Consider the following 22,533-nt stretch of genomic DNA (forward strand, 5'->3'; position numbering starts at 1 on the left):
AATTCAATACAGATCCCAAAATACACTTTGGCACTAGAGCCAATTTGTGGAGTTGTTTCTAGGCTTTGATGTGTAGACTCCTCATATGTCACTGTGCTCTAATTAAACCTAAGTGGTCCAATAGATTTCCTGTCACAAATGCAGAGATCCCTCATGTGCTGGGACTGCCCAGGACAGCTTGGCCCAGCAGAAAGAAAAGCAGCTCTGGGAGAGAGCAATGAGCCAGGCACGGAAACACATGAATGTGGAAAGATTAAACTGATCAATGGAACTGAAAATGTTGTTTCACTATAGATAACTGGGAATTTTCCACTGCAGTAATTTTTCACAAGAAAATGATGAGCTGTTGAATCCACATCACCTGACAAATACACTTGCAACGATGAATTTTGGGGGGAAAAAAATTCTCCACCTTCCCATAAGTACTGGACTTTCTAACAGATTTGAAGATGGAAATTTTCACCATGTCTTTTATCAAACCTAAACTGCATGAGACTCCCATACTCAAATGAAAAAAATAAACCCTGAGTTCTGACAGATTCTCAGCTCCAAAAATGCTACAAATGCTGTGAAATGGACAAGCTTCCTGGGGAAGTTTATCACCAAAGATCTGTGTTTTGTTGAGAATGTAATTTCAATCTTGGCAATATCATACCACAGCACACAGAAAACTTGATGGCTATTTTGGTAAAATGGCTCTTTAATAAGAAATGATCTCATGACCTGCCCCAGTTCTAGGATACTGGGGCCCTGCATGAGCTCACCACAACAGGGACTAGATCCTGACAACAGGTAAGGCTCCACTCTGCCCTTGTACATCCCAAAGCACTGGAGAATTTGCACAGTTACTGCCGTAATTTGCCCCTTCCTTGACACAATGAAGCACTGTAAAAATCTGTACTGTTGCCTTTTGTTCTAAAAACATCGCCCCTTGAATCCCACAAATGTTACCATTTTTATCTGCCAAGCAAAAACCCTCGACCTCACAAAATCTGGCTATAATCCTGACTAATAATGTAAATCTCCTTCTGATAACTTAAATATCATGCACAGCACAACAAACAAACTATCTAAACCAAGAACTGTTGAGTCAGAAATAAAATAATCCGCTAATTGTGCTTTTCTGGAATGGATGACTGTATAATGTCCTAATCAGAAGGCTGAAATCACATTTGCATTTAGATAAAGCCCTGTTCAAAAAGAGACAAGTATAAAAGGAGACACTGAGACTATTGTGGCATTTCTCTGCATTGCATAATCATTTACATTCCTGATAATGATATTCAGATAGTGAAGCAAAGGCTGACCAAAGCCAATTAATCTTCACTCTGCATTAGCAGCTTGGCAATTGACCCCGTGCACAGCTGAACCTCAGTGATGCAGAGATGCTACCACGCCACTGCTCTCAGTTCATTTCTTTTTTCTGCTATTGTGACTGTTTTTTAAGCAATTCCCCACAGTTCAACAGTTAGAATCCTAATCCCTCCAGACTAGTTAAACAGCCACCAAAGCTGGGCTCCAGAGACTGGAAGCATTAATTAAAGGACTGCAAGAGTTACCTGAGCTGTTGCTATTCACAGGTTGGCTCCCTCTTCCCTCTCTTCCTCCCGTACACAGGCTGGAGATGTGTTTTATTACCTCAAAGTATTACACCTTTAGAAACCTAACCCAGGACTTTACGATTCCCTATCCTCGTCAGACTTCATGATCCCAGGAAAGTAATAATCAAACCACCAAAATAAGACCGAAATTGGAAGCCTCTTGAAACCTCTTTAACCACAAAACATCCTGGTTCATGTTTTGACATCAGTCCAGGAACACCCAAGTGAACTGCTGCTACCCAGAAGGATTCTTACTCTTTGGTCACATCCGTCCTCCCTTCCAGGTTTCCCAGGTTCCCAGCTGGTAAATGCAGAACAGGCCTGTGAGAGCAGGCTCTGACTGCCCCCAGCACAGCCAGCCCTCCCTGTGGCTCTGTCTCCTGTTCCCTCATTCCCCAGTAGGTCACGGTGGCCCGATGGGCTCTGCTGCCCCCGGCAAAGCAGCCCCGTCCTCCCACCCGGTCACAGCCACTCTGCACAGCCCTGGGCAAGGCCTGCCTGCAGCTGCAGCCCCTCCTGTGTGGGTGAGCACGTACAATGCTGCAGTCACTTCCCCAGAAACACATCTCTCTGGCACGCTGGGCTTTTATTAAGATCTGCTGGTTTGATGTGATCGCTTCTGACGAGCTGTGGCCGGTCATTGTTGTGGATTTTGTCCTTTCTAAATATGATCTGCAAAGTCCCATTGCCTGAGTGATGATAGCCAGGCCTGTTCTGCTCACTTCTATTTCTGTTCTTCTCCCCTTTATGCTTTGCTGGATGCATGAGGCAGGTGACAGTGCCAGGGCAGCACAATCTGGGGGCACAGCCCTGCAGTATATTTGCTTTCCACGACATTCATAGAGCACACAGGGGATTAAGAACTGGCTAATGACAGATCCCAAAGATCTGTCTGTTAACGAGGAATCACCCTTCATGGAGTTCTACAGCACCAGGATCAGGCCTAATGCTATTCAACACTCACCAGTTGTCTCCTGCAAATATGAAGCTGTAATTGGTAAAACTTGAGGATGACAAAGATTGCTGGAGCTGGCCATAATGACCACTCGGATAAATTAACCAAAGCAGATGTCTTCCCTTACACCCCGGTTTGGTATCACACAGCACAGACATGCAATACATCAAACTGCACGTAAAACACTGAGGCTCCTGCAACCCAACACCAGTGAGGGAACACACTGCCCACACTGAGGCCAGATTACCCTGTTCTGGGTAATTAATAGGCATGTTCAGACTAATTAGAGTAATATTCTTTGGAGCATGCTCACTAGTGCGAGGACAGAAATCTCCCTCCTTTAGGTCCAATCCAAACTTCTCTACTTTTTTCTCCTGACAATGACTTCTGGATTAAAGAAAATTCTGAAAGGCATAGTTTCAAAAGAACTTTATCTTCTCAGCTGTGAATTGCTCAGTTCAACTGCTGTCAACAGGAATTTTGTTCTCAGTGGTCTAATTTTAAGTATTTACCTTTGGGATTATGCCTGAATAGGAACTGAGTTATAACTTAGTGCAACTTTAAACCAAAACTGCCTTCATTCCTTTCTTGTAAATACTGTATTTTGAAATGTTCCAGTGCTTAGTTCCACTTTAGCAATCATTGTTCTCTCTCCTACTTTATGTCACTGTTTGCAACAACTTTCTGGCTGGGCTTATATCACCTTCTAAAACTTCCAGCTGGGCACAAAACAAGCTACCACAACTTTTGTTGAAGGACAGATACTCAGTTGGCAGCATAAGGCATGGAAGTGCCTCTGAAGGGCACAAACATTCTGTCTGACTCATGAACACACTGACTCTGTGAGACAGACAAGCATGGGAAGGGTAGTGAGTCTCACAGAAGGTTTTGTCGTGGTTCCTCACTTGGCTCAGGACTGAAACTGGTTAAAGTTTATGTTACCTTTATGCTTTAAGACAGGCTCATTTTGCTCACGTGATCCAACTTTATCTTTTTTTTAAAAAAAAGAAGAGAGGGTAAAACAAGTAGCTGTCAGAAAGCAGTACAGAAAAGGGCTCTGCTTAGGAAAGTACAAAAGTCTTGTGAAGGTGGAGAGTCAGAATTTAAAACAGCAAAAGAAGTCACTGTGACCCACACTATTGACTAAAGTTTAATAAAAAATATTGGTTTTTTGAACCAAAAATGCCTAACATACACCTTTGAGCCTTCCTTTAGTGCAAACATCACACCCAGCCTACAAGGGAATAAACCCAGTCCAGTGGGACCTGTCCTTTTACTGCTCCCCCAGCACGTCCCTTCCAGCCCTAACTGTGCACATAATCCCTGCACTAGTGACGATGGGGCTCGTGCCATGCTCTGGTATCTACAGGATATCTGTCCTGGAATTGTCCCTTCCAATTCCTGTTATCCTTCACAGCAGCATCAGGAACAACTTGCTGTCTCATTATTCCAGATCCACACCTGCTAAAATTCACCATCTCCCAATCCTTCAGTGTCAATCATAACAGTAATCTGAGCCAACCCCTCCCTGGCATAAACCTGCCTGTGGTTTACAACATTAAACCAGGGATGAATCTGACCCACCACGTCTTGAGCAAGATCCATGTTGTTCCTGAGAGCAAGTTTATAAGCAGCAGTATTACAGGACATGTAAGTCTGGGAGCCTTTAGCCTCTTAGGGGGATTGTAACTGGCCCAGCTCCCTAAGCAGGGATTGTTTCCATACCAACAGCTCATGGGGCAGAGCCTGCCGTGTCTCAGGGACAGGTCTGAGCTCTTAAAGCCATAGCTCAAGTTTGCCCAAAAACTTCACTGCCACTCTCCATGGCCTAGTCTAGCTTAAAGAGAAAGAAGACATCTTTTTCATAAGAAAAACAGAGGAAAAGTCTGGCTGGCAACCACAACAACCTATTGCAAATATACACACAGCTCCAGAACTCAGCAGAACCTTTGTTTTTGGTGGTACAGGGCTTGCTTTTAATGCATTAGACACAACACACCAACTCTACTGAGGACCTAAACTAATTTATACCTCCAGCTGAGATGAAGTTAAGGGGGGAAAAGTTTCTTTTATTGTCTATAGAGTTAAGTTCAAACCATATTCCCTCTTGATCCCAGTGTCCAGCTCAGAACTCTTGCTGTAAGAGATCAAAAAGTGCAGCACAAGCAGAAAGAGACAACCCAGGGCTTTTGGTTTCCAAGAGAAAAAATATCTGAGAAAAGAAACTGTGCTCCAGAAAATTACGCAGCTTGTGCAAAGTCACACAGCAGCAGAGCTGGGAATAGGAACCTTCGGGTTCTCAAACTACCCCCTCACACCAGGAATTGTGCTGTTGTGTCTTACAGTGATTCACAATTGCACCCCTGTTCAGAAAACCACCCTCTGAATCCTTGGAACCTATGTCTTAATTCTTTCTGATGTATGTCAGCTAAACGAGGTTCAACATCCTCTCCATATATGAATTTTTATTCATGATTACATTTCTGGCTCTGACCGAATGGCTCTGGGATGATTAAAATATTTCCTTTTTTCTAAAGCATTGGACATTGACACAGAATTCCAGAGTATTCTTTTCCCTTTGCAGCTCGTTTATCAACACCCATCTGAGAGAAGGAGTGAGGCAGGACAGGCAAAAACACTGGATGGAAAGGGAGCTGCCTTAAGTTTCACCCATGATTCAGATTTGTTTACATTTGGTGAAACCTCAGGAAAAGTGGGATAAAAGCTTTGGTTCAATTGAAGTCATGTTGATAACCCCCAGTGCTAATAATTAACTCAATTATGCTGAATTAATTTGATGTAATTACTGGTGATGGTGCAAAGGCAGTAGCCCAGAGAAAGTTTGAGAGACAGGAGGAACAGAAGTCTTAACAATACAAAATACCCCATAAATAGCATCTTTTTTTTTTTTCCCAGAATGATTTAAAGGCACAAAGTGAGTTCATTACAGTCATCTGGCTTCACTCAACCCTCCAAATTACCCCAGTACCCAGACAAATAGCTGTGAAATCCAGCAAGTGCACTAGAATTAGAGCAGGCCCTGACGAATTTGACACAGCACTCAGCACCAGTGTCTGTCCCCATCCTATTATCTAAACAATGCAGATTTAATAACATATCTAAGAGATCCACAATGCATTTCTTTTAACTGAAGACATTAATTAAGAACATTTTCCTGTTGTACTGTTGTCAGTTGAGTGGTTTTTTGAGAAACAATCTGGAGGATGCTTACAGAGTCTTTTCATTTGATCTGCAGTTTTTATCTAGGATTTTCAGACTTATTTAGCTCAAAACAAACAAACCCCAACTATAAAAACCAAACAACTATCTTTCTCCTTCCCCATTTAATATTTCTGTGATTTGCTTTGAAAAAGTATGACAGAAATGCTTTCCTGCTACAAAAATACACACATTTTACCGAGGCTTTTTTAATGCTTATATACGAAAAGAAAAAAGTAATTGGAGGCATAAATCAGATGTAGTTCTCCTAAGTCTTGGGAAGTTAACCAACAATGAAATAGAAGGAATTCTATTAATATCTATTAATGCTTGAAGAACCTACAGGACTGTGCCCTCCTCTCTCCACCCTGGAGGGAGCACACCCTGTCACACAGCCCCTGAGGGGCAGGTCAGGGGGATGCACTTACCCACCCAAACCCAGGGCAGGCAGAGCCCCAAACCTGCAGCAGAGCAGAGCCCAGGCTCTCTGTGCTCCCTGTGCCACCTGAACCCCTGCAGCCCCAGCACAGACCCCACACACTGCAGGTGGGGCCAGAAAGCCTGGGGGACCTGTCCTTGTTTGCATCCAGCTGCACTGAGTGCATGGATTCAGCACCACGGCTGTTGGGTGCCTGTTGTAAAGAATTCAACAACTGACAGCATCACCATATTCAGTGTTTCACAGTCCTGAAGGACCAGTGACACCTAACCATGGAGACCCAGGTGCCCCTGCTCTCTGGCTTCCGTCTGAAATGCTGCTTGACTTAGGTCTGTCAGTGCTCTAAATACACCAGCTTCTAAGCCTCTACTGCATTTTTATTATCCTTGATGACAAGAACAAAAATATTACCTCTAACATCACCAATTGCTTCTGAGGAGAGATTCCAAGTGCTTAGCTGTAAGAAAGGAAGAGTATGTTTCCAATTTGCTAAGTAGGTGCTGCTCACACGCCCCCGGATCACATCCACACCAAGTTCTGCTGGTTCTCAAACACAGAGATCTTTCAGAACTCAGTTTAATTGCCACCAGGCTCTGATCAGACTCATCAGTTACAAGCAAGCTCCATTACATGCATAATTTATGCATTTGATTTCAACAAATCATTTTGTGCCCAGTTCCAAGAGGGCAAAAAGTGTTTTCCATGGGGAAGGTGCTAACACTTTCTGAAGAACAATTTTTTAAAAATATTATTTCTGAAGAGACACTACATTTTGAAGTAGTGTGAGGGATTGTTTGAAGTCTCCTACATTTGTTTGGACAGCTACTGAGATTTTCTCTATGCCTACCTACCACAATCTCCTTGGTTTAGTGAGCTGAGTTACTGCTGGAAGGGGAGCCAAGCTGAGGGAACGGGCAGGCCCGTGACAAGGTGGAGGGAAGAACAGCCCCAGGTACTTCAGCCTGCACAGGGGAACAAGGTGTGGGCTCACACATCCCAAACCCACTGCACAAGGATCTGACAGGGCAAGGCTGTCTGTGTAAATGAGAAGTTCATCAGCCTCTCCCTTCCACCACCCCCTCCTCCCCCAGAACTCCCTCTGCCCACAGCCCGGCCCTCCTTTGCCATTCTGCCATCACAGCCTTGATTTTCCCTTTCATGGATTTTTGCTTGAAAAAGCATCACTGCCTCGATTGTCTATTTTCAGCCTATATTTAAGAAAACCCTTTGGTTCCATTTGTAGCCACATCCTGTCTCAGCCTCCCCCTCTTTTTGTTCCTAAATATAAGGCTGATGCAATTTGATGTGACATGACAAAATAGCACATTTGCATTGGCAGAAACTTTCTCTCAGCAGCAGTAATTAAAGGGAGTAGATGAGACATTGCTGAAATTGGTGTTTATTTAGCCTAGAAATAAAAGGCTTAAAGACGTCTTGAGAGGGATGTTCGAGTGTGTCATGACCATGAAAGTCATCGATGAGTGTTGCCTTCCATGGGCTTCTCTTCTGCCGAAGCAAACGGTCGCTCAAACAATGTAATCGATTTAAGGAGAGTAAAAAAATAAATCACAGTTCTGTAGACCATATTCCTAACCAGGGAAAATTATTTAATGCATTTCTTGGGATTATAAATAGTACCAGGACTCTTGTGGTTTCACGTAAGACAAGGTCAGTCTGCCTCCAACTTCAGAGCACAGGCTCTCTCAAAATGAGAACTAAGTTCTCATTGAGAACTAGGTGCTTAAGCACGAGGTGCCACAGTGAGAATGAGGTGCTTAAGCACCTGAATTTTTGATGTGAGATGCAGCAGCAGAGGATGGGTACTCACCTCCACCTACAACACAGATTTTGGTTAATTGTCAGACAGGAATCCAGAAATGGCAGCCTGAATGCTGTGACTTCAACAGGATTCACACGACAGATTAAAACTCCACGTAGCTACAAAACTCATGAAATAATTGCCTGTGCCTGGTTTTGCTGAGTGGATGCACTGCAAACACCTGACAGGATCTGGTGCTGCCAGCTTCCTGCACTCTGTTCCATTAGGCATGGCAGCAGCAGAAGGCAGTGTGGAGGAAGAGCAATGTTTGGAAGCTGAAGGGTTTTTCTTGACTTTTAGAATGCAAGTTTAGAATTCAGTTAAAGGTCTGGTGGATGTTCCATAGGCCACAGGATTTAGCAGACACGATATGGTTTCAAGTGAAACTTCCTGCTCTCAGGAGCATCATCCCTCTTTCCTTGTGCACACGAGGCTATTCTTCAACACCCATCTGTGATCAGCTCAAACCGGCAGCCCACGTTTCGAGCAGGCTCGTTTCCATCCGAACACAGATGGCACCAAGAACAGGGCAGGCCAGAAAAAAATCAGTTTGCATATTATGCTTCAGCTTTTATGGGTCAGATTACCATTCAAAGCCATCAAAATGGCAACCCATATGGGATGTGTCTGCCATTGGAACTGAAGTGATACACCATCATAATCTTAACGGGGTTGGTTAGAAAAGGTTTGATTAACCATTAATTAAGCTCTGATATTTAAAAGAAAAGACATTTTCCTTCCCAACAAATTTTTGACTTTGACAGATCAATAAAATAGCTTTAGTGAGTCAAAAAGGAAAAGACATTATCCCATCCTTACCCCTGAACAACTGCATTGACATGGCTCCTTGGCAGAAGGGAGTTCAGCCTCTGTGCCAAACATTCGCTTCCTCAGTGAGCCAGGTGCAGATGTTGGCTGTGTCATCTGTTCAACTTCTTTGTTCTACAAGCCAGAAAATTGTTCCCACAGCTTTGGGGGGAAAATGGGGATATGAAGAGCTCTTTGCATGTTTTCATTGATGGAAGAATATCAGCTGTTTTAAAGGCAGTCTTGTAGAAATAAGAAACGTGTCGTTAACACCTGTAGCTATTAACCAGCAGAGAGCTGTGTCCTAAGGACCCTCAAGGGATGCTGCCACAGGATCAAAGCCATGGCATTCTGTTTCCAGCCTCCTACCCACCCTGTCTCCCTGCAGTGCCAGCTACAGCTGATTCCCTGTTCCAGGGGAGCATTATCCCAGATGCTCCAGAAGCCACAGTGCTGCAGGGACAGACTTTCAGGCTGGCAGGTCTTTCCTGGGAGAGTCTCTTGAACAGTAAAAGGGATTTCAAACCTCCTTTTATGCTATCGTGGAACTGATATGCCATGCTAACTAAGAGCCAGGGCCACTGCCCTGTGTCATTGCCAATGGCAACATTCTTCATTCACAAGCTTTTTCCCCCCTCTGACCTCTCCACATGATACTTTGGTCAATGCTGATACCTGAGGTGTTTATTCTCAACCAGACACAACACACACAGCAACAGAGATTCCCTCCACCATGCCAAGATTCCTGATCTACTTGTAGTCCTGACAGAAGTATGAAAATATTGTTTCCCCTGGTATCTTTACTGGCAATTTGCAATTTGGGTTCTGCTACTGGATTCATCAGCATAGCTGGACTGCAGACAGGGTGTTCCTGAATACAAAAGGCTGTTCAGAAATATTTCCTGCAAACATGTATGGTCATACATATCAATTTTCCACCAACTTCATTTTTACCATTTCTTTATGATTTGGCATTTTCACCTTTTTCCCTGTGTGAGGCAAACAGGCTCCTAATGATTTCCATAAAGCAAACAAAAAAATCACTTACAGCATCCAGAGCAAAGGAACTTTAATTATCTTCACAGATTAGGTCTGTCCAAGTCCAAAAGTAAGCGAGAGACCTGCAGAGAAGAATCAATTTTCATTATCTGCTTCTCCTCAAATCACTACTTAAAGTGCCATCAATAAAGAAGTGCCAAGAAGCCCAACCAAAGCCCATTTTATCCCCATGGAAGCTTTCACTTTTGTCTGACCAGTTACCTCAGCCATCAGTGCACTGCCTCGACACGAACAGGTTATTGCTTTCAGTCATCTACTCAGAGAAACTTTAATAACGATACACTACAAAAAGATTAAAGTAGAGAGAAATTCCAAAGCACTGCAACTGAACCTTCAATATTTCCTGATAAGAGTTGCTAGAGGTAAAGCATTTCCCTCATTTAGAAAGGTAGCTATGGTTTCTAGCACTCAGAACTCTGTACAATGACATAGTAATTACTTTACAGTATTCTTTTGAACACATTTTAACTGCATGCCCACATTGTTCCAGAGTTGCACCCTGGTGTGGTTTTGGGAGGACTCTCATTTGGCCCATAACAGGAGAATTCAGGCTTCTGTTTCCCACCTGTCTGACCTTCATGATCTGCACAAGTTTACCCCCTTTCCATTGGGTTTGGCCCAGAAAAAAAACTGCTTCAGACCCAGGAGACAACTGAGTGCACACAAGGAGCTCCTCTTTATGGAGCACTGACTGCACAGTGAGCAAAGGAAATCAACCATTTTCTAAAGCCAGCACTGATTTGTTTATTTAGAACCTCTCCTAAGTTTGTTGTAGTCAAGAGAAGGGATTGCTCTGACTATCCAAAGACATCTGGATCAGGTTTTTATCTCAAATCGTGTTGCACAGACTTTGAAAAACTACTTGAAACAAAATCCTGGAAGATAACAATGACAGAGACTCCAAACTGATCTGTTCTGCCTCCCTTTGAAAGATGCAAGTCTTTGAAAAATCCAAGGCAAAACTCCAAACTCCATTTACAAACACTGGATCAAAGGTAACTGTTGTCATGGATGACATTTTTTTCTCCAGGTATTAATAGCATCATAACTTGGTGACACGGGATGGCTGACAACAGCCTGGGATGCTCAAGTTTTGGTATCTAATTCCAGCACTTTTATTTGCCCTCTGAAGGCCATATCAAGATGCACACAGGCAGATTTCCTGTAACAGGTGACGTGAAACAAAGACCCAGAAAAACAGATGCAGCTTTCAGAGCTCATCCTGAGTCTACTGATCCTTCTAGCTCTGGTACAAGAACTGAACACCAAAAGCTGCTTTATTTTCATCCATTGCCTAAATTTTCTTTTCTGAGAGCAGATAGGATGCCTAGTAACTGCCTTGGCTCAGTCCTGCAGAAAACACCTCTTATTTAGCTTTGTTAATTAACATTTAGCAGATCCACATTTAACTCTCCCACCAGGACACTCAGGTGCCCTTTCAGAAGTGCCCTGTCCTTCACTGGTAACTTTTAGCCCATGTAATACCCAAAGAGCAATGCAATTAACTTCTCCTTAGGCTGATATTCAAACCAGCAGTTACTTTCATAATTCACTTAGCAGAGCATCAGGCACCTTGGCTCAGAAAGCTTTCCAAGTCTACTCCAAATATGCCCAGCTGAGCTTTGGCAATTCCATAAAATGGTTGCTCTATTTCATTGTTCAGTGATAAACACTGCTTAAGGTCTAACTTGAATTCCCACTTTGGAAGCAGAAGAGTCTTTTAAAGAAAAATTAGTTCATGTCAAACTTGAGGTTCCTTTGCACTGTCAAAGTGTATAAAGAGCACTGATGTAAATGTGAATTACACTCCTAACACAGTTACTAGCTGGTATAAGTTAGTTAAAGCCAATAATCCCCAACTTGCTGTGCTATTTTTATCCACTCAAAGCCCAGTGCCTTCTCTTGATCCCACAGTACAAAGCTGACCTGCACTCAATCCCTTCTGTGCATCAGCCTGGTGACAGGATTTCTGGATGTTTGTACACCACCACCCAACAGCTGCAGCCTGGAACAATGTCTGCATGGTATGGTTTATTTAAGAATATAACCTTCAAAAACAAACAATACATTTCTAGTGTGTCCCTAAAACACGTCTGAGAAAACCCAGGCCTGCTTACCATGTGCAGATGGACTGCCAAGCCAAATTTGGAGCCCTTCCTGTCTGTGATGGAACAACAGTACTGCTGTGCAACTTCATATTTATCCTTCATCATACAAGCTTGCCATATCCAAAAGGAATACAAAAATGCTATATGTAAAATTTTAATAAATGTAAACAGGCATAAATCTGCTGTTCCTAACATGCCAAAACTTACTGATCAGTTTGTCTTTCTGGAAATCTGCTTCAGTGGGCAGACAGAGATCAAAGCCACACACACATTATTTTTCAGAGGGTTGCCAGTGTTTGTTTGTGGAATGATGAACTCCATGAATTGCAACATCCCCTTGTCTCTGTACTGCCACAGCTCTGCTTCCCACTGGTGTGAGAACAGGACCAGGGGTAGAATTGACTGACCTTCTGACACCTTTCTTCCCCAGCACGACCTGGTCAGCTTTTACTGGGAGAAACATTTCCATAATAATCTGGCCAGACTTCTCCCTCATTTGTTTGCAATGAAAGAGTTAATATCTGTGACCCAAATATAGAGACCCATTTTAAACTTGCTGAAAATTGCTTTTTAATCCTAGCTCTCGAGGATTTCCTTTGAAACCATCTGCCATGCACGCTGGGTACTCTTTGCCTGTATATGTGCAGGATTACTATAATATGGATTCTTTTGTGTAACTTAATACATTTCAGCATATTAAAAAATTAGTTGAAATTTCCATTCTTTTCTGATTTCAACTGTATGCCATAAAAATGATTGTAAAAGTCAAAACCACTGACGAGTTCACGGCAAAGCCAACACCCAGATTTATCTCATTTACTGCAGTATTTACCTTGCAATTCTAATATTTAGTCAGTCTAACACTGTCTGGATTTAAGCAAGTAGTTATGAGTTATTTAACTAATACAACTCATTCACGTGCTTGAAATTAAGCTCAAGCATTTTGCTGGATAGGAATGGATTTAAAGCATGTGCTTTCCCATGCTTAAATTTCCCATCCTTACTTTTAAGACTGGAAGACACAATTAACATCATAATAATAGGAGATGAGAAAATATTTCCAAATATTATTTCAAATCTATTGCCCAGCTTTTTCTATTTTCTTGCTATGAACCTTTATGCAAACTGGTTTTTTATAGCACAAATACTGAAGAGAAGGAAACAAGTCACGCTCCTAAAAAACTGAATCTCAACATTGGTACATACAACCATATCTATTTTAGCAAACACCCAAAACTTAAACCAAAGCAAGTAGATTGCTTCCTATCACAATAATCACAGCCAGAGTGATTGAAATAGTAAACATTCAGCAAACTACATTTAGAATCAATTCAGTGGATCAACCTTTAAAGTAAAAAAAAAATTAAATCCCAGCACAATTATTGAGCATCTTCAATGTGAAATACTTTTTAAAATTGTGATTTGCCTGTAAATATTCAGAGAACAGAAAATAAGGAAAATTATCTGTTTACACAGTTTTAATCACATACTGTGACACAAATATTTCAGAAGACAGACAGGCCACAGCCTGTGAACATCTTTGTTCCCTACAAACACACCTGAGTGCCCCAAACCTGTGCATGGGCTCCATGAGCCCCCGAGCCCTCACTGGCTCACACGACTCATTTCACAGCCAGTCACCCAATATCTGATACAAGGGAATGGCAATGCAGGATCCCCCACCAAAACATTCCCCTCCCAACCAAAGGGAGGATCCCATTCCCTTTGATGCCTTTTCCCTGGAAAGGAGCAGTGTTAGATGTGATTAATATACAGGAAAGATCTACACATGCAGATGTTGGAAGAATGTAGAAAGGAAAAAACAAGCAAATAATTTTGTTTCAGCAGTAACAGATGCTGAAGCATCATCCTGCAGACACATTACTTTTAATACAACACTGCTCATAAAGTGAGGGGAGAGGACAGAATCAATGCCCAATTACCCAGTTCTTCCAGGTTTCCATTTTAATGAGCTTCCTGGATGATTCTGTCCTTTTAATTTTCCTCCTCTAATAACCCTATCAAATTAGTTTTGTCGAAAACATCAGCAAAAAGAAAATCAGCTGTCTAAAAAAACCCTAAACCTGCAGGTTAAAACCGACACGTTACACGTCGGTTCCTTCTGCCCAAAGGCAGAGCATTCCCAAGATCCCACGGCACTGCTGGGATCAGACCTGAGTGACTGAAAACAGCGTCATGTCCCCACACATCTGCTAATGGCAAATGGATGGCAACAGACTAACAGTGCCATGGCATTTGCAGAGAGATCAGTGCTGCAAAAACAACCACATGCAGAATAAATAGATTAAAGCCACCTTTCTGTGGCCAAGGGAGGGATTAGGAGAAGCCTGGCCTGCATTCCAGCTGTGAAGTAACCTGCTTTCCTGCTAGACTGAATTTGCCACTCATGTTATGGACAGTGCCACAGTGACTCCCCACCTTCAGTTTGGTCTGGGATATGAGGAGCTGGTGACACCAGGGATGGCAGTGGGGCCACTGCTGGAGCCACAGAGCTCAGCCCTCCCCAGATGTGCCTCTTGGCACACACAGGCCCAAAGGAGCCCTGCAGAGCCCTGCAGGGAAGCAGTGCCAGGGCTGGCACCAGGGCAGGGCCAGCACAGGGGGAAGGCCAGCAGGCACTGCACTGAGGGCACCCCAGGGTCTCTGAACAGCAGGGACCCAGGACTGGCCACCTACAGAGCAGCAGCAATTCAGAGAGGCTGCCAGGAGATGGATGGGCAGATTTGGACACTGTACAGACCCTCTGGGATCTGCTGAGCAGCACAACATCACACTGTAAAATCAAGGCTTAGGGCACGTTGGAACAAGAGCCACCTCCTCTCCATCACTTACACGGGCACATAATGCTGCTACAGTGGCTTCTGAAAGGCTCCTGTCACCTCCTGCTCACTCTCTCTGCAGACTGCACCCCCTTCTCCTCAATGCCACTAGGGCACCCCAGAGTCCCATGTACAGAATATTTACATCTCACTTCCCTTTACAGTGAATTAAACTGAATAGCACTAAGACCACAGGGCAAAAGAAAAGTTAGCAGCAGCCTTCAGGATGCCTGGAATTCTAACACACATTTGAGAGAGTGCTGTGACACACACCCACCAACAGCCACCAGAGAGATCCCCCAGCTCCAAGGCAGGGCTGGACCTCAGAGCCCTGCATCTCTCACGTGACATCCTCCACCCCAAGTATTTTCTGAACCAATTTGCTCAGCTCTGAGTAACACGGCCCCTCAATTAGCACTACGTGAAATCCATACACAATTAATATCCCAAAAGGAGCTAAAGCTGCCCCCAGTTCTGCATGCCCATGTACATCTGCAGGATTTCAATAACTGCCACGTAAAAAACATAGTTCACCACAAACAAAGATCCTCACCAAAAAAAGACAAAACCCCAACAGCCATAACTGTTTACAGAGCAGCTTTCTTACAACTCACTGGTCCCCCAATACCACAGGAATTAGTGATGCAGAACTAATTGATCCACATCTCCTGAGGGGAGTGTTGCTGCTGGTTATCTCGAGATGAGAAATTTAGTCCAGAAGGATAAATTGGACAGACAGCTGAAAAGCTTTAGTTCTCCTAGTAGAAAAGGAATTGATCTGGTAAAGAAAGCCCTTAAAGGGATATTATCATGTCAAAAAGCAGGAATAGGAAAAACATTAATAGCCTTAAAAAAACTGAGAGAACTCTGAAAACTTTGTGTTTCTATCAGTACAACTAATTATTTCCACCTTCACACAAAAGATGAAAAACTCAAGATCTTAAAATTTTAGCATTTCTCCTAGTTAAACTTGTGATATGAATATACTTATGAAACTGTTTGCTATAAAAATCCTTGTTCTATAATTAGCATTTTCATTTTTGCATCTAGCACTTATCAATTCCCCTTCCACCAAGAAAAATAAAAGTAGATACTCAGATATTTACAGACCTGTAGAAGATTCTCTTTGTGATTAGTTTTACTGCCCCATTCCTCTATTCCATTCATTACAATAATTTTTTGATAAACACAATAACAGCAGTTCATGTGTAAGTCACACATGCAGCCTGCATTTTTTGCTCCAAGGTGCCCACACGCAAGATTTGTTTTCTGATTTCAAGTACAGGACTATAAAGCAACAACACATTGGTGAATTCTCAAAATGTACCTGTAACCCATGGAGTCCTGGCTCACCTGCACAGCCTGTGACAAACACTGTGAAGCTGTGGCACTCCAGAATGATCTCCTAGGAGACAAGGATGTCCCAGCCCAATGGGTCACACAGCCCCTGCTCCTGCTGGGCCCCCAGGCTGGAGGGGGCTCTCCCGAGGCTGTCAGGAAATCAAACACCCCAGACCAGCTGAGGGGAGAAAAAGCCAGAGCTCTCCAACTGACCAAACTGTCCACAGGTGACACAATGCCTGCTGTCTGTGTGACCACAGAGAGAGCTCCCACCACCCGAGCCAGAGGCTCCCAGGGGACACGGAAAGGGAGATTTCCAACCCTGTTCTCTTCCTTGGCAAGCAGAGTTGAACCAAGACAGGAACCAAACTGCATCACAGGTGAACTCGATGCTGAGTTAAGCCAATGTGCTCACCCAGCCCAAGACAGGTGTCAACTCTGTGATTGCTGTCAAGAGATTTGTCCTCCCTGAGAACCCTTCTGACCTTTATCTCTGTGCCCCATGTGACACCCGCACTTCAGAACCCAATAAACCAGTAACTGTGCCCGTGCACATCCAGCCATCCACTGAGGTTAGAGGTGTGCTGCACAAAACAATGACTGAAGCACCCAGAGAATGCCCCCAGCCTGGCACAGACTGCACAGGGCTGGGACTGTTTGGCTCTCTGATCACACAAGCAGTCGTGTGCCAGAGGGGTCTGGTATCCAGGTGTGCCACATCCCACCAGCTGGGAATCTCTGCTCTCCACAGAGGCTGCCCAGACCCTCAGCCAGGGGCATTCAGAGCATCTCTACTCAACTTGTGGCTTGGCATTACTTTTAGCTACTAGTTTATCCAGAAACAGTGGATCTTGGAGAAGAACAAGGTCACTCAACACGTGACATGTTTAAAGAAGCAGCAAACAGGGATGCACCTCTTGGAAAATACATAAATGTACTGTCACACACAGATCAAAATCATGCAGTGCCTTTTGGAGAGGAGGAAAAGGAAGTAGCCTCTCCCCACTCCTAAACCCATCATTTGGGGATGCTGCTTGCACAAGGACAAGTGGCTCGTGGTGGTGTTTTCAATTCTCCACCTTCCAGGGAAGATAACACACTGCAGAGCTATTTTAAGAACATCTCATTCACAAAGGTCTCCAATTCAGTCTTCAGAGAGAGAGATGATTTTCTTGCTGCTTCAACATCTTTACTGGCATGACATTTGCTTCAGAGGGAATTCATTTGCTGTTCCAACATCAGAATGAAGCAAGAGCAGCTGCCAGGAGAGGGATAAAAGGAAACACTGGTGACAAAGAGCAGCAGGGTCATTTCTGGTGCAAAGAAATATAGAACAGAGAGGACTGCAGAACTGTCACTTTCTCCAGAAAGCAGCGGGGGATAAAGACTTCCCCTCTGTCTCCTGCAACTGGTGTTTAGCAGCAAGGAGGAAAACGAGAGAGAAAGGACTAAACAATCCGGCTGAAGTCTTTAAATGACTAATTATTACAAACCAACTGTAAGCACCTGAGCACTCCCAAGCTCATGTGTAAGTGCTGCAGGGAGCAAAGAATCCAGTAGTCAGTCAGGACTCTCAAAAGAAAAGACTTCTGGCTACAAAGCTGTGCAGAGCATGAGTCCATGTCTGGGAGATGACAGCGCTGGGCCGATCTCAGGGCGCAGCGCTGAGATCACATCTGTCTGTGCAGCACCCTGGCCAGACCCGGGGCAGGGCTGTCAGCCACCACAGCCCACCACAAACACTGCTCTGGAGAGCCACGGAGGGCTGACAGGGCAGGGAAGGAACACAAGTGCCTGCAGAGTCTGATGTTCAACATCAGAGAGATGCCCGATCTGCCCTGACACCGTCTGTCACTCCCAGCTGGCCCTGCCCACCCCAGCACTGCTGCCCCGCTGCAGGAGCACCACCCCACCCTCCGATCCCGCCTAAGGCAGGGCCACATTCCCACACTGCTGCTTAAAGGCCCTCTTGGCCAACGTGCCCTTTGGCCTGACCAACAACCTTACACTAGGCCACCTGCTTCGTTGGACTACTGGATTTCTGTCCCTCTACTTATTAAAACATTGCCCTGAGAGGGCAGGGATTTATCCCTCCTTCCACAAGATGAGCAGATCCTTGCCCTCTTCCCAGATGAAGACATACTGCCATCCTTGCAAGCATTAAGACAGAAACCTTTATAAATAACCAAAGTTAAATGAAAATATTCTTTCCCCTGCTCCTCACTGCATTTATTAATGGAGTAATTTATTCTTTTCCATATTCTTTTTCATAGAGAAAAGATTTTAAAGACAAAAACTCTGGGAAATTACTCTTTGCAAAGAAAAGGAATAACATACTCCAACAGGAATTTTAATCCCATGATATTTTGTGTATATGTTTATTCTGCTGCACATTAGGATCACAGGTTATTTAGAGCATGGTATTTATCTGACTAACCAAACTCCCTCAGACTCACAGCCATCAGCTTATGACACCTTAAGGGCTTCAGCATTAGGATTTATGAATTAAATATTTCCAGGGTGTTACAGAACACTGAGGACTGTATCTGCAGAGCAGTATATCAGGGTATGTGTGGGCTTGTCAAACACCCACATGATAAATTATCAATAGTGCAGCTCAGAGCACCCCCTTTTTGGATCAGAGACAAATCCATGCCTTTTATTATGCTTTGTTCCACTTGATGGAACTTTTTCTGCATTAAAGGATCACAAAAAGCCTACATGCCTAAATGCTGAAGGACATTCATACACAACTCACAATCAGAAGACTTATTCTAATATTCCAAGTTCTGTTTTCACAGCTAGTTTGTGTGTGACAAGGAAAAAAAGCCCACAAGGTATGTCTGGAACTGAACCATTACATTTCATACTGTGCAAGATAACACAATCTTTCGTGGAGAATTTTAAGGTTACAACACTGCTAAGGACCAGAAACAGGACTGGCTGATTATGAACTGTCCTCCATCCCCGTGCACAGAGAGCTGTCAAAAAGATTATATCCCTGCAAAGCAAGTGTCAAATCCAAGGGGAAAACAAATCTCTCAAGAGTCAGAAAAGACTACACTTGATGCCGTGGATTTTTGAAAATGAACAAGTCTGTGCCCTGTGTTTCTGATGCACAGTATTGACTTTTCTATATAATTTTTACCTGAGTTTAGCACAGACAACCCCAACTATAGCAGCATTCCCTCCCAGACAGTAGACTTGTACTGGTTACAGCACTTACTGTGAGGACAATGCTAAGAGACAGATGCATGTCCCCATGAATAACTGTCTTCAGCAGCAAGAGATTAGAATTGATCTGTCATGTTTCAGCAGCAGCAGTCACCAATCCTGTATCTCCAGGCCTCACTGGGGATGACAAATGAGCTGCCCTCAAACCAGGCTTTGGCAGGACCTCGTGCAGTGTCTCTGCCTGCCCAGTTCCAATTACCATGGTTGGATTTTGCCAACTCCCCCATCGAGCAGCTCGGGCTCACTGAACTACTCCCAGAACACTCCTGCTCCAAGTTCCACGAGCCAGCTCAGTGCTGAGCCCCCTCAGCAGCCTTCAGGGGCAGGAGGTGATGAGGAAGCCCTGACTTACACCACTACCCCGTTAATTCCCTCTGCTCTAAGCGGGAGTGAATCACAGCACTCACAGGGAACACGATCCTGCACTGAGGAAACAAACAGTCCATCAGGTGAGCACTTTGTCAGCAAGTTCTGTGTTTCCTTAATATCCTTTCAAAAGCTTTTTCCTTACACATTCCTCCGTAGGAACCAACTAGATCTCCTCCTCCTTAAATTTCATAGCATGAGGAGCCTAAAAAGCAGCTGAACTGACAGTCTTAAGCTCCATAGCTTGGTAGAGGCCAGGGACAACAATTACAAGTGTTTATGGACCCAGTGTGGCAGGAAGATACACTCGTCAGGGTGGGTCACTCCAACACTGGCACCTGACAGAGCTCCATATGGAGCCCGAGATAGCACAGTCTCACCTCTCTGAGGGGCAAAGAAAACATGGGGAATATGGCTGCAGCATTTGATCCAACCCAAATTAATAAACTGGCTCCCAGATTTTACCCACACTTTCCAGAAGGAAGCTGGAAGGCATGGTTTGGAGTGTGGGGAAAACAGGTGCCAGTGCCAGGACTGCAACCCTGCTCTTCTGCTCACTGCTGAAAACCCAGCGACACCTCAGGGTACTGCTGGGACACTGACTGACCCAGTAAAGCACCTAACTGAACAAATATTTAAGGTGACGCTGTATTTGGACTTGAATAATGGCACTGAGACAATGATCTGCAGGTACACCAAGAATCCAAGTTCCCACACAAGGATTATTAGGCCTCTGCTCCATTTTACTACTTGGAAAGGTATTGCAATAGCAGAGAAAGAAAAAGGTCCATAATGAAAAGGCATGGGAGAGTTTTAAAAGCCTTCCAGTCCTGCCAACACAGCCCTATGGCCTTTGGTCCCTGCTTCCTTCTTCAGTCCCCCTCCCACACCTCCCCAGAGACCAGGAGAACCCTTGGTGTCTCCATATCCATACCCACATTGCCAGCCTGTTATCAACTCCAATGAAAACGTCAACCAGACAGCTACAAATACAAGTTCCAAGGAAGTATTCTGTTTCTTCCAATAGGTAATACTAGAAAATGCCTGTAAACCAAGCCTAGTCTTGCCCACTTTTCCTTTTTTTTTTTTTTTTTTTTTTTTAAGTGAAATATCTGTTTTTAGAGGCATGATGGCAAAAAAACCTCTGCCATCATGTTGTCATTCCAGACTGGAATACAGGTAACAACATTTCCAAACGCAGCAGGAACAGCCGTAACAAAGAGACCCATCTTCAGTTCTGCAAGGCTTTTCTTGTTTACACTGTTAAAGAGCAGGCAAAAAGGACCCAAACCCATTCTTACAAAGGTTTTGCACTCGAGTTTCAGGAACTGCAACAGGCTGTCGCATTTACGCTCTGCCCGCCGATGTGCAGTTTGCAGAGACAGCGAGGGTGGGCGGCAGGAGCCGATGCTGCAGCCCCGGGGATGCGCTGGCACAGCCCCGTCCCAGCTCTGCGGGCTCCTTCCCTCGCCCCAGCAGGGGCAGGGGCAGCTTCCCCGCCGGTCCCTCCCCTCCTCTGGAACCGCGTCCCGTCACCCGAGGAACCTCCCTGTCACCGCCACAGCTACTTTAACTCTGCCCCACGGGCAAGGCTCTGATAAGCAGGGGGTTTGCGAGGCAACACTATTTATCAGGTATGGCCAATATTCACATGAGAAAAACGGAGAGTGTTCGGACTGCGGGGTGTTCCCTCACCCTGAGCCGTAGGGAACGCTGACGCCTCACACAAGGACACCGCGTTCCCCAAGGCCGGCGGGTTCGTGCCGTGAGTGAACTGAAACAACGCACAGAGGGTGTTCTGGTGCTGGTTCACACGTACCTCGCACGGGGCCCCCTGAGCGTGTCCTGGGCACGCTGCGGGGGCCGGGAAGACACTGCTGGGAACGGCTGGAACCCGCCGTGAGCGGGGGATTTGCCTTGGGGAGACCCGGTGCCACAGCCGTGCCACAGCCTCGGGCCCCGCCGCAGCCCCGCTCTGCAGCTCTGAGAGACTCGAGAAAAAAACCCTGAGCCCTGGAACAAGCCCCCTCAGCAGCCCCCACACCCCCCGCCGGCCGCCCCCAGGCCCCAGGGAGCGGGGTCAGCGCGCATCGGGCGGGGGGAGAGCGGGCAGGGAGGGAGCCGCCGGCGGGCGAGCCCCAGGAGGCGAAGGAGGGCCCCACCCCGGCGCTGTCCCCTCAGCGCTGTCCCCTCAGCGCGGCCCCCGCCCCGCCGCCCCCTCAGCGCCCACAGCGGCCCCGCGCGCGCCGCGTCCTCACCTCACCCCGCCCCGCGCCGCCATTGGCCCCGCCCGCTGCCCGTCAGCGGAGCCCCGCCGCCCATTGGCCGCCTGCCGCCTGTGGGCGGGCGCACCGGCCACTTCCGCGTCCGTCCCCCGGCGCCGCGCTCTGCGATTGGTGGAGCGGCGGCTCCTTCACCGCCCATCGGCGCCGGCCACTGGCGAGGGGAGCTGTCAGTCGTGCGGCCGCCCCGCCTCCCAGTGCCATTGGCCCAGTAACCCCTTTTCGGGCTCTCGTTTCTCTCCATTGGCTCATCGGATCGGACGGACGGTCGCGATTGGGCGAGCGGCGGGTGCCGGGGGCGGGACTGCGCTCGGGAGCAGCGCCGATTGGCCGGCGGGCCCCCGTGATTGGCAGGAGGGCGCGGGGGCGGGGCCGCCCGGGGCGAGGGTTGTGTGAGGTGAGGGAATCTCGCGGGGTCTCGGCGGCTCCGGGCGCGGCGGCGCGCGCTGATTGGCCGGCGGGG

General features: G+C 45.7%; 2 protein-coding genes across 3 annotated transcripts in view; one reads left to right on the forward strand and one right to left on the reverse strand.

Moving 5' to 3' along the window:
* Nucleotides 1-21,962, reverse strand: part of LYRM9 (LYR motif containing 9) — a 41,695-nt gene extending 19,733 nt beyond the window's left edge. The window contains exons 1-3 of one of the 2 annotated variants that reach the window (XR_003530458.1): nt 21,608-21,959; nt 9,889-9,961; nt 7,066-7,176 (exon numbers count right to left, since the gene is read on the reverse strand). The gene's annotated coding sequence lies outside the window, so the exon portion shown is untranslated. Of the gene's footprint in view, nt 1-7,065; nt 7,177-9,888; nt 9,962-21,607 lie in introns of both variants that reach the window. The other variant, XM_027660434.1, reaches the window with a different exon arrangement.
* Nucleotides 21,963-22,068: 106 nt separating this feature from the next.
* Nucleotides 22,069-22,533, forward strand: part of NLK (nemo like kinase) — a 37,983-nt gene continuing 37,518 nt past the window's right edge. Inside the window, exon 1 of the mRNA XM_027660429.1 lies at nt 22,069-22,467. The gene's annotated coding sequence lies outside the window, so the exon portion shown is untranslated. The remainder of the gene's footprint in view (nt 22,468-22,533) is intronic.

Source organism: Corapipo altera, unplaced genomic scaffold (genome assembly GCF_003945725.1).
Source record: "Corapipo altera isolate COAL_440 unplaced genomic scaffold, ASM394572v1 271, whole genome shotgun sequence".
Classification (NCBI taxonomy): Eukaryota; Metazoa; Chordata; class Aves; order Passeriformes; family Pipridae; genus Corapipo; species Corapipo altera.